The 13,567-nt window shown below is 41.7% G+C and overlaps 1 protein-coding gene across 3 annotated transcripts in view; it reads right to left on the bottom strand.

The window, feature by feature from the left end:
* LOC144669960 (CUGBP Elav-like family member 4) overlaps window positions 1-13,567 on the bottom strand; it is a 728,627-nt gene that overhangs the window by 712,426 nt on the left and 2,634 nt on the right. The window lies entirely within an intron of this gene.

Here is a 13,567-nt window from a genome sequence, read left to right on the forward strand (position 1 = left end):
AGAGGGGAGGACAAAGAGGGGGGACAAGGGGAGGGAGAACAAGGAGGAGAACAAGATGGGGGAAAGAGGGGGAAAGGGGAAGAGGGGATGGGGAAGAGGGGGAAGGATAGGGGAAGGGGGAAGAGAAAAAGAGGGGAAGGAAAAAGGAGAAAAAAGAAAGAAAAGAAAGAAATGGAAGAAGAGATAGAGAAAAAAAGAAAGAAAAGAGGAAGAGAAAGGAAAAAGAAAGAGAGAAAGGGAAAGCAACGGAAAGATAGATATTGGAGTCGAGAGAAACATCACTTGTCAGACACATTTATAGGAGTATTCAGTCATTGAGAAGAAAATTACTATTTGGCAGAAAAGAGGGAGTCAGGCTTGCTCCAGGCAGCTGTAGAGATTGAGATCAACTAGGATCAGAGGAAAAAGTGAGGGCAAAGATTTCAATAACTGAAGCCTCGTGTGCGGTTAACTTGTTTTAAGGGTTTAATAATTGAATTCTCCCTCAAGGAAAAGGCCGGATAGTCAATCTCTCTGACCAAGTAAGGTTAAGATGAAACCCTGTCCTTGTGCATGTCTTATTTACCCAATTGCTCCATGCGTTGATTCTCCCCCAACACCTTGAAAGTTCATACTTCACATGCCCAACTTGTATTATTGAGTTTTTCTAATAGAATTTATGAAGTGATTTTTTGCTTGTGTGATATAAGAATTATGAGTTTAAAAATTAATTTTAATTAATTTTCCTGCATACACTATTCATCACTAGCAAATATGGCACAGATCCATATAGACTAGAAAGGTCTCAGGTGTATTGCCTGATATGCTCAGTTAGCTGGGGTGGCAATCTGAGAGTTATAATTAGCCCCAATGGCTCTGGGGTGTAGATAGGGTTACCAAACCTCTAGGATTGTCTTGGAGTCTCTGAGAATTAAAAGATTAATCACCAGGACACTGCTACAAGCAGCCCAGGAGAAAAATCACAGGGAGAATAAATGTTCCCATTTTCTTTGAATATTCATTAACCATAAAAATATTAAAGATGAAGACTGGTTGGTTTGAATTGTCGAACACCACCCAGTTGGGTAATTAAGACCCTGTTTGCTTTCCAATTGGCCCGGCCTGCAAATATGTAGGCACCAGACAATCAGCAGGAAGCATATAGCGCCAGGATGGATGGAGGTAGCAGGTCAGATGAAACCTCTGGGAATAAGTTCAACCCTTGCCAGCGACCTTAGGTATGTGCAGTGTTCAATTGTTTTGTGTTTGATTATGAGAGTCTGTTCACTATTGATGCTCACTGTGTTTGACTAGTTAAGACTGCGTGTGGACTCAGAAGAAAAGTAAACAAAGCTATAGAATGACCTGGAATCCGGAGCTGAAGCATGGAGCAGACATTTTAAAGCACTGGAAATAAAGTTCCTGCACACATAGAAACTAGCATCATATCTGATCCGAGATATAAAATATACAACAGTATGGATCCGAAGATTCAGCCTGAGAGTTCCTCATCCGAATTGCTATCTCATGGCCCCCGCAGCATGGTATGTGTATTGAACAAAGACAAAGGTTAGGCCTGGAGATGATGGCTCCTCTACCAAGTCCTTTCTTTCTTTCACTGTGGCCAAGTAGATTGCTGACACACCCAGTCAAAAGATCACATCAGATGAGATACAGGAGGGAATTGCAGTTTAGCAGTGAATCAACATCTTCAGAGCACCACTGAAAGACCTGCATTCACACGGTGCCTTTCAGGACATCCCAAGTGCTTTGTAGCCAATGAGATACTCTTGAATTTTATTCACTGTAATAATGTTATGGAAATGTGGCAGCCAATTTGCACACAGCAAGCTCCCACAAACAGCAATGTGATAATGACCAGATAATCTATTTTGGGTGTTGGTTAAGGGATAAACATTGGCCAGGATACCAGGGAGAACTCCCCTGTTCTTCTTCGAAATAGTGCCTTGGGGTCTTTAACATACATCTGAGGGGGGCAGGCAGAGTCCTGGTTTAACGTCTCAGCTGAAAGACAGTGCACTAGAGTGTCAGCCTGGATTTTATGTTCAAGTCTCCGGAGTGGAACTGGAACATGCAACCTTCTGACTCAAAGGCGATGCTACTACCCACTGGGCCACACTAATTAAAATCCAGAGAAAAAATACAGAATCTGTTACCTTTGTTTTTCCATTCTGGAATTACTTCACACATTTCAGTGGAATGATCAACATATATAGATCGTGTGATTTCCCAGAGTTTTATTTCTAAGCTCATGGACTCTCCTCATTTGTGTTGATAATGACATGTTAGCAAATCAATCTGTGAGTTCTGAGAAAGCAAAACTCTTCAAAAAGAACAACTCGTGCAATTGTCTCCAAGGTAAATATAGCCATGGAAACACCCCTAAAGCTATTTGTTGCTAGCACAGACAGATAACATCATCAGTTCAAAATCCCTAGTGGTTGACAGTAAAGAATGGGTAAAGCAGTCGATTGAAAAAAAGTACCAGCGTATATTTTGCAGAGTGAAAATTAAGTCAGAAAGAGAGGAGAAAAATAAAAAACACGCAAAGCACTCTCAGTAGCAGAATCTCAGAAAGATGCAAATATTTCCTTTCTTTATGCCACTGAGCTGTTCATTTAACTTTGTCATTTGTCCTTTTACAATGTTAAATTTCTACAAGTGTTAACAGCAACTAGGGCTGGACAAATATTTATCAAAGCAAAATTAAATATTATGGCCCGCAAACTAATCTATTGATTTCTTGTACGGTTTTATGTGGATTTTGACCTCCAGAGCTTAACAAAGTGAAAATAAATATTTAATTATTCCCCTAAATAAAAATCAATATTTCCCAGAGTTAGCTAAACAAATTGGTCCCATAAATTCTCAAAACGTGCTTGTGACGATTGAACTCTCCAATGACAGACAAGATTTTCCCCTGCTGTGGTTTGGAAAGATAATGACAGGACTACCGAAGGAGGCATTTATTGTTTGTTTCTAAAGTCGATAGCCTTCTAATCATTCATTCAGACTCTCTCTAGGCGCCCTCAAGAGCAGAAGTTATGACCGGCCAATATGCTTGCTCCAAATTCCTCCCTCTACTCCTAAGGGGTGTTGACACGAATAAAAATAAAATTAAAATAGAAGGAAATCTGACGTGTGTACGCATTTGTATGTGAACAAGAGAAGATTCCTAGCAGTTGCAGTATTTTGATTTTGCACAAGGGCAGCATTAATTGTAACTTCAACCTTTTGTGAATGCAACCAACAGAGGGAGTCCAGCTCTCTTATCCGAACCACAGAGATCCATCAAAACGTGAAGAAGTAAGCTTTCTCTTTAGTTATGCAAATTCGGGAGGTGCTCCAGTGTATTTGCTCTCTGTAAATCCCCATGTCAAAATGCAGCCCAGTAATCCAGAGAGACAAGCACCTCACCAATGCATAAATAAGAACAATATATGAAGTGGGACCGATTACAAACATCAGGAAAAATGAATCTTTTTGTTAAACCAGGCCAATTTTATCCTCCTGTACAGGGCTTGGAGATGTTGCAGCGCACTGGGTACTGTCCTTGCCTCATAGCCAGAAGCTCCAGGTTCAATTCCCACCCCAGGACTTGATGGCCAAAGAGGGTGTGTTTGCAATGCAGTCAAACAGGTTGAGTAAATCCTTTGACACACTCCAATTGCAGGTGGCAAGAGCGGGAGAGATGCCTGGTCAGCCATGTGTTGGAAAGAACATTGGAGCCTCTCCCATCACTATCTATAGCTCCAGACTACAACATGCATGGAAAAATGCATTTGCTATAGCAACTCAGACTCACAGAGTGAACTGTAACACATCATCACCATAACTAATTGTGCAGAGGAAATCTCCCCCTAAAATTGATCTGCTGGCTGCTTAAGGGAGAGGGAGAACAATTTTCTCTTAAACTGGAATGAATATAAAACAGAATGCTGTACTAATCCAAATCAAACTTACTTCCTTCAAATCTAACCTGCACAGCAAGGCACCAGAACTAGCAGACAGTCTGCAGAATTTAATAATCATTTCTGGATTCTGGCTACCTGAGACCTGTCTATTATTTACCCATCACTAAAGGCGTTTCTCTTAATGGAAACCTTTACAGCTCTGGATGAAGTAGTGTGGGGCCCACTCAACTCCATTTTAATGACAAGTAGTTACTTTTTTAAAGAAAAAAAGTGAGATGCAGCAGAACTTGACACAAAAATAAAAAAAGTAGGCAAACTCTTTTTTACACTTCAGGCCACAAGCCTGCCAATCATTCATTATTAATTCCCTTAAAAAAATACATTTTCAAGGTAAACATTTAAGGTTGTGTTAATTTACCTGAGTATTAAAATTGCTAACAAAAATATACACACACACACAGAGACGACACACACACACATACACACAGATACAGAGACACACAAATACACGGACACAGATGACATACACACACACACGTACACACACGGACACAGAGGCGACACACACACAGAGACTTGACACACACATACACACAGATACAGAGACACACACATACACGGACACAGAGACGACATACACACACACACGTACACACACGGACACAGAGGCGACACACACACGCACACAGACGACACACACACACACATACAGATGACATAAACACACAGACGACACACACACACTCAATGAGCTTGCTTCAATTCCCTGGCAAGCAGACGAGAGGGGCATTCACAATGCAAAGACCACTCTGTCTCTTCTACTGAAATGGACATTTAACTGACACCCTACAAATATCATAGTCTCTGCTACCAAAACTCTTAACAGTTAGGATTGGAAGGTTGTCCAGAATTTCAGGAGGGTAACTGATAGGTTTTCAGGATCCATTCTTCCCCCAATGAGAGGGACGTTTATTACCCACACCTCATATCTCACCATCTCTTAGCAATTGCTGCCTATTAGCAACAATAGCAAGCCTGTAAATCACTTCTCCTTATTTATGTTAAAATCATTATAATTTTGCTCTGCCATTCAGTGAAATTTATGCACAATTACAGCTGGTTAGTGTAAGTTGCAAGATCATTCTTTGGTATAAAACACTGCAGCAGAGTGGTCACCATTCAGTGTAAATCATTATTAGTGGGAGTTGCACTCTGTGGACATCACTGTTAGTGTGAATGGGAAGGAAAATCGAGGGCGATTGCTTCAAGTATTGTATTTGCCCACAATTGCCTAGAATTGGAAACCTGTTTCTCTGTTTGTAAGACAAACCCTTTGAACCGTGCACTGGGCTAAGGCTCATCAATTCGGTTTTTGTTCCCTTCGCAGGGCTGGTGCATCAGTGTCCCTGACAGGCAGGGTTCCCAACCCTCCAGGATTGGCCTGGAGTCTCCAGGAATTGCCAACACACTTGCCACTTGGGCTCCCTCCAATTGTGCCGTGTCGGCCGTGGGGGCGGGGGGTGGGTTGCAATAGACCATCCAATCTGGATAGGTGGGGAGGTGAGGTCAATGTCACACATCCCGCCTTCAATTGGTACGAACAGCATATGTGCGGATCTCAGTGAGGGAAGGGGAAGGGGAAGGGTCACTGGAAAGTGATCAGGTGCAGGAAACCTGGTCAATTTCCCCCCTCTCCCTAATTAAAGAGAGTCGTCCATTTTCCCGTTACCCTAGATGAGACCAACTAACCAGGTACTGAGCTCCTAGCTCTGTTTGCTGGCTAATGTAACAGAACTAGTCACTTGAATGTAGGAAATGTGGTGGCGTGAATATTCCCGCAAATAATCTTAGCAGAACTCGGGATATGTTTGAGTATTCACGTTGACAGGAGGAATGTTGCCCTCAGTGACCAGTGTAAGTGAAACAGGAAGGAGGACACATTTCCATGTTCCGATTCATGTATTCATCCAAATCAGATAAATGGCAGAGATAGGGAACCCAGTTATATGAAAGTAACTTAATCAATCCTCACTGAAGCAATAATTACTGAAAAAGTGTGTAATTAACAGGTAGTCCTGTGTACACGAGATAGAAATTGAGTTGGAATAAACTGTTGGGTTGCCATTAATTCCCTTGTAAAGGATGCAGCACGGGTTTTTGTTAATTTTCAGTCAGTCCGTCATTCTTACTGTTACCTTTTGCCTTCACTACATGATCGGGCCCTTATGTTTTATTGGGGAACCAATGGGAAGACCCAAGACCCGTGTGTACAAGACAGCACCCAGGTTGGGTAGAAAATGGGGTGAAGTAAGAAGTAGAGATTCAAGGTTACCAACCTTGAGTGTTAGAAACCTCAGGCTACAGGGAAGAAGGAGAAATGGGGCCAGAGTAAGGGGTTATATAGATTTAAGATTCTGGGAACAAATGTTTCTGAACAACTCAACAGTGCCAGAGTTTGGATTTCATTATATGGCAAGCATGCAAGACATTACGATGGAAGACAAATGAGAATAGTGTTAAAACAAATAGACAAGGGAGAAGGGAGAATGACAGGGACGAGAGTAAGAGATGAGAAAAAAAGGAGAGAGAAGGGAAAAAAAAAGAAGGGAGGGAAGAGAGAAGGAAAAAAAGAGGAGAAAGGGAATTGAAAGTGAAAAAAAAAGGAGAGACAGGGGGAAAGAGGAGGCATGAGAGAAATATCTGCTCCCTGCAACATCCATAATAGGAGTCACAGCTTTAAATTGAGCCGAGGCTAAAATATGACCGAGAACTCTCAGGCAGTATTGCACGGAAGGGGTGATTAGTGAACACCGTCTCACGCTAAAGTATGAGGCACAACATGTCGTCAATAGAGATTAAATGTACAGCAACCAGCCAATCAAACCACTGTATTTGCAAGCACTATGATCAAATTAATAATACTTACACAGGTCATACTGCAAAGGTCATACCAGCAGACTTGGTATAAAAGTACAAAGCTTTGCAATACGAATACTGATTGCATTCTGAAGTTTTACTTTGATTCAAAGTACAAAAAAAGGTATCTAAACAAAAGACACAAAGTAAGGGATCAGTCAATTGATGAGATAAAAGCAAAATACTACGCGTGTTGGAAATCTGAACTAAAAACAGGAAATGCTGGAAAAACTCAGCAGGTCTGGTAGCACCTGTGGAGAGAGAAACAGAGGTAGTGTTTTAAGTTCTGACTCTTCTTCAGAACCATATTAGACTCAAAACATTAACTCTGTCTCTCTCTCTCTCTCCACAGATGCTATCAGACCCGCTGAGCTTTTCCAGCATTTGCTGTTTTTATTTCAGATCTCCATCATCCGCACTATTTTTGCTTTTATTCTACCCTCTGGTGATGGTTTACTTGATCTTATCCAAACCTTGAATACCCATCTCCTAACTCGCATGGTCATCCATCACCCCCACCAACCCCCACCCCCACTCCCACCAACCCTCTCCGCCCCACCACCACTGTGCTCACTGACCAGCATTGTCTCTTGGTGAAGTAGTGTCTTGATAGTAAAATTCTCAACCTTGATTTCAAATCCCTCCGTGGCCTCGCTCCTCCCTATCTCTAATTTCCTCCAGCCCCAGAGCCCTCTGAGACATCTGCACTCCTCTAATTCTGGCCTCCTGAGCATCCCCCATTTTAAATCACTCCATTACTAGCGGTCGAGCCTTTAGCTGCCAAGGCCAAAGCTCTAGAATCATCCCTAAACTTCTCTTTCCTCCTTAAGATACTCCTTAAAACCTACCTCTTTGAATAAGCTTTGGGTTATTTTCCCCAATATCCCCTTACATGGTTCAGCCCCATGGTTTATTCTTTAATTCCACTGAGAATTGCTTTGGAATGTTTTATAACACTAACGGCGTTACAAGTTGTCATTTTGTGACTGCCCTATGAAGACAAATTCAATTATGTGCCAATTGCTGGAGAAATCGGATTATCAGCATGAAAGCTCACCCACTGCCTTGTGTGATACTGAGCCATGGGGACTGGGAAGAAGCCATGTTTATCCAGAGCTGTGTTGTGTTGTGTTAGATTGTCTTGGTTGCTACAGTGGTAGGAGCATACAATAGCTCCTGGGTTAGGGAGAAAGAGAAAATAAATGAGCCAGGATTTCCCCTAATAGCTAATAGCTACCCAGTGACCCTGAAAAATGCAGAGAGGGGGGGTCAGGTCTCATTTTGACCATTGATCATTGACCCTCACGGTCTAGGCTCACACAAGGATTCTCAAGGAGCAATAGGTTTTTTTTTGATCTGTTCATGGGATGTGGGCATCACTGGCTAGGCCAGCATTTATTTCCCATCCCTAGTTGCCCTTGTTCAGAGGGCATTTTTAAGAGTCAGCCACATTGCTGTGGGTCTGGAGTCACATGTAGGCCAGACCAGGTAAGGATGGCAGATTTCCTTCCCTAAAGGACATTAGTGAACCAGATGGATTTTTACAAAAATGGTCATAGTTAGACTTTTTTTATTATTAAATTCAGATTCCACCATCTGCCGTGGCAGGATTCGAACATGGGTTCCTCAGAGCATTATCCTGGGTCGCTGGATTACTAGTCTAGCAACAATACCACTATGCTATCACCTCCCCACTATAGTGCCAGTGCCAGTGGAACTGTAATGCTAAAATGAGCCAGAACCTTCAGGGAGAAGAGGAGGGGAGGAAACTTCTATGACAAAAGCTAGCAATGCAAGGGAACATATCAGCACATTGCTGCCCCAAGACTTTCCTCATGGTGCATCCTCCACTATGGTGGGGCCATTTCTTTGGATGTGGAGCATATATTGAGGGTTAAGTAACAGCAAAGAGTAGAAACAAAGGGGAAGATTATAACTATTCTTCTTGGGTGACTCGAATAGCTGGTTAGAGAAGAATCTTAGCAAAGGAGTGCTTAAGAACAAGTTGCCCAATTTTCATGCTGGGCAGGGTGACATGGAAAATAAAATATTGGCTTATTTCTGTGGTTAGATACATATCAAGTCATTCACACTCCAACTGCTACTAACATACAGCAGTTGCCCTAGAGATTAGCACATGTAACTCTTTATAACCCACAAACGCTGGGCAAATGCTCCTATCTGTAGTATCACTTCTGGCATCACTGTAGAGTTTTCTACATTTAAGAGACAAGGTAAACCAATGTCCTACTGTCTGGTACCAAGGCAGTGCAAGAATCAGATTTATAGTGGTCAAACAGTTTAATAACCTTCTTGCCAAGTGCATTCATTGTAGGTTCTAGTTCAAATGCACTGGGAAAAGAAATATTCATTTTGGAAAAATATATTCTAGTCAAGCTCATCTAACAACACCGCTTGCAACAAACCATATGTTAGAAACATCAGTGAGATTTTCATTAATAAATAAAGCCAGGTGCTTGGAACTGGGAGTGGAGGTCAACAATGTTATATTAATTCAAGCGTCAGACATCTAAATGGATCACAATGGAATTGAAAATCTCTCATTTTCCCTTTGCAACTATATATTTTTTAAAAAGATACCTTTTAATGTTTCTACGAAAACTTTCAATACACGGTGTTATTCTTACTGCAACATTTCTCATCCATATGGAATATCAAATGGAGATGGATTGTCACACGTATTTATTTAATTAATAAAAAGAAGGAATTTTTGTGCTGGGAATGAAACATTTTTCATACTCAGCGCTCTCAGGTCAGATATAGGACGTGTTCAACACTGAGTAGAGATGTAATTATACATAAAGAATTTGGGGTGGGGGGGTGTTGTGGATTAGTGCCAATCCCAAGATTTGAAGGGCATACAACCCAGGCCAAAGAGGAAATTGAGGTGTTGCAGCCTCAGTTTTGCCTTTCTCCATTTGGAGTAAAGTTTGTTAAACAAAGTGTAATAACTGGTCTCAAAACCAATCAAATATTTTCCTACCTTTTGTTCTTAGTGTCAGGATCTAATAATCCTTGGTCATAATCAACACGAACCAGGCATAAATGTAAAGTGCTCTCTACGTTCTCTTAACAATGTGCATTTACTGCAAGCTCAGGTCAGTGCATTCTACTTCACCAATGTAAATCTTGATCTATTTATGTTTTTCTTCCCTCAGAACAGATGATCAGTTTAGCTCCAAATGGCATTCAATTCTAGACAGCATAATCTGGATTTAAGCTTCTAAAATGTTGGTTAAAGAGGTTAGCACCCATCTCATTTAGGATGAACATAGTTATCATGGTAAGGGAGAGATTGCATCAACTTAGCCTGGAGTTGACACTAGGTGCCAGAGACCAACAGATACACTTGCCACCCATCATCTCCAGTCACAAATTTTGCCCACAGTGATCAGTAACATATACTATAAATAAATCCAAAATATTAGAATGGAGGCCATTCAATAAAAGCTTTCTCAGTGGTAAGCTACATCCTAAATCATAGTATTTATACAGCCTTGGGTTACCTTTGAACTTATCTCCTCCAGTTCTAATCCCCTGCAGGAACTCTGCATTCCTCCAACTCTTGTATCCCTGACCTATTTCTCCACCAATGGTGGCTGTACCCAGTTCTCGCACCCCTTCCCCTCTCTCTCTTCTTAAAGACATTCTTAGTCTTTGACCAATTTTTGGTCCCCACTCTTAACGTCTCTCTTTCTTTTGCTCATGCCAATTTTTGTGTGATTGTGTTGCTTGTGAAGTGCCTTGGGATGTTTTACACTAAAAGCGCTATGTAAATGCAAACTGTTGTTGTTGTTGGCTCCCTCTTGCTGATGAACATTCCCCATTTCCTGGGCTGGGCCACCAGCAGTGTACTTTAGTAATGAGAGGAAATGCAGGCAGTACTGATTCCAACTGCACTGTAATCGCGCCCCCCCCCCATTCTGAATGTCAAAAGAAATCCACCACTCTGTTCTCCTGGTTAGGCAACTAAAGGGGCAAGTGGATGGCAAATAATGCTAAATGGTGGCTTCCCAAACTGGGAGTGGAAATGCAACTGCAGAAATCTCCCAAACTCCAAGAGCTGGGAGGTGAGACAGTTCCAACAGCCACAAGGCAGCTCCCAAATTTCCTCGACAGAGATCCCCATTTCAAAGTTACTTATCCAATCTCAACTGCATGTCTCTGTAGGATTTCAAAGTGATACAAAACTGCAGAAAACACAGTGGCAGCTTTGAAGTCCTAGAACCAAAAGTGTATGAAAAATCATCCTTTGAGGTTTATGCCAAAAAGAAACCCAGAAAAGTTTAATCCTGAATGTGTTTAAATTTCATGCTCCTGTTCTCAGTCACAATAATTAACAAAATGGAGGAAAATTTTAAAAAGTAATGGCAATTAACAGGTTCTAGAACGTTTAATTTTAAATGCACCCTGGTGAAATTCCTCACCGTCAAAACTGCCTATTGTCCCAAGGACAATTTCACAGGATACCTTAGTGTCACTCAATAAATAGCAAATGCCGCACTGAATTAATTGTTCAATTCCTTTTTAAGGTGTAAACCTCATAGGGGACTGGTTAATGATTTATTAACTGCTCCTGTAAGGACAGGAATGTAATTTTATATTTTGAGAAGAACAACAGAGGGGGGGGGGGAAAAAACACATTTCCTGAAATACAAGGCAATTCTATTTTAACAACCAGGCTGCTAATAATAACAAACAGCTTTACACCCAAAACTAAGTGTTTTTAAAGGCAAATCAGGAGATAAAATATTTGCAATCATAAATTGGAAGTGCTATTTATACACAGCATTTCCCAATGGGATGGAAGAAAACTGTGGAACAACACTGGAATGGGAATGACATTGTAGAATCAACAAGCTGTTAGAAGCAGTGAAGAGCCCCTCCTCTCCCCCACCCCGCCCCCCCCTAACATCGATGTTCAGACACTGACTAAAAATCTTCCCTGATATATATTTTTTTTCCCAAGCAATAAATATTCATAACTTTCGATGGGAGATATCAGCATCCGTGCAGATAGGCAGAGCCCTGAAGAGCACTCAAACCGTATGCAATGTTTACATAATAAAAATTTCCCCAGCCCTACAGTCAAAAGCTAGAGTTTCCTCAGTCAATCTTGGTGGAAAGTGCGAGTGCCGGCTGCAGTTTAGCAACAAGCAGCTTCCGTTATGAGTAACTGCGCCCAGTGGCTTGGGGAGAAAACATGTTCGGAAATAGATCGTTTAATATGATGTTAATCGCATCAAACTGTAGCTCTCGTTCGCCAAGACTCTCAGATTCGCATGTGCCTTCTTTTATCTTGAATACCAACTCTAGCGAGACAACAACACACACACACTCACTCACACACACAGATACACACGCAAAATATATTTGCTTAAAAATCTACCTCCTCGTCACAGGACTGCAATGCTGGACAGCTCCCTGCTCCCAACTGTCAAAGACGCATTATTGGAACACTACATGATGGACAAGGCAACTAACCAAACGGTAGTTCTGAATAGAATGTCAAGGCTGTAAAAGACACCAATGTCACCGGGAGGCGGGTCTCATCTAACTACCTTGAAATTAAGCAGTGGAGATAAATGTCAAGTGTGGGCCACATGTCTGAGTGAGAGAGTAAATTTCTCACTCAGGGGAGAACATCATTTTTTTTTTTGAGTCCCAAATGTTGCAACCATTTCACATCTGCCACCAACTTTAGTAACATAATCTCACCCCAGGTTAGAAGGTCCCCCACTGCCACTGATGCCATTTGAACTGTTTTTAATTAAGCAAAGCAATGTTTACACTGAAACAGCTGCCCCTATTTTTGCCCACCCCCCCCATAAATAGTCAAGAATGCAACAAGCATGGCAACAATATTTTTCACTGGCTGCTCTAAGTATTTGGACACAGGATTACAGATAGCAATAATAAATGTGAGTGATACAGTAATTCCTTGACAATGTCCCTTGGTCAAATTGGCAAGCGTCAAGTGGAATTTGCAGAACTCGTTTCCAGATCATTATTCTCCCTTCTTCATGAAGGGTCCTCCTCTTCTCGTAACAAAGCCTGTTATATTCATTCCCCTTATCAGCTCATATTTGTGTCTTGAACAACAATGCAAATACTGCAGCATGACGCATCTAAAAAAAATTTAATGCAGCCCATGGCAGCTCAGAGGGGAGTAGGCTCAGCTACGCAAAACCCAGCAATGCAGACCACCATCAGCAAAAGTGCAAAAAAAAAATCTCGACACAACTGCACGTAATCCCAAGCTCATAGCACACATTTTAAAAAATGATCGTTAAGCGCCAATACAGAAAACATGTCAAGGGACAGAGAGATCTAAAACATTGGAAATAAGACACAGGTATCATGCCAGCCTCACGCGCCTTTACACAAGCAGTTTGTTCCGTGGGACAGGCAGATCTCATTTCAAAAATCGAGAGCAGCAGCGCACAGTTTCTCAATGAATTTCTTTCCTCCCTTTAGCGAGCATTTGTACTACGTCCGTGGAATCTTGCAGCGATCTTGTCTGCTGCAATGTCAAGTTCTGCAGCTGACAAGACAGATTGACACATTATTTTATGGGGGGAATACATGAAAAGAAGCCCTTCTCTTCTGCTCTGTTGCTGAAGCAACTGGTACACTTCTGCATGTGCACCACTGTTAAAAAGGGCTTTCACAAACTGGAACTGCCAACACGCTGCATCTCGCGAAATACTGAGGTG

Source organism: Cetorhinus maximus, chromosome 30, assembly GCF_964194155.1.
Source record: "Cetorhinus maximus chromosome 30, sCetMax3.hap1.1, whole genome shotgun sequence".
Taxonomy (NCBI): domain Eukaryota; kingdom Metazoa; phylum Chordata; class Chondrichthyes; order Lamniformes; family Cetorhinidae; genus Cetorhinus; species Cetorhinus maximus.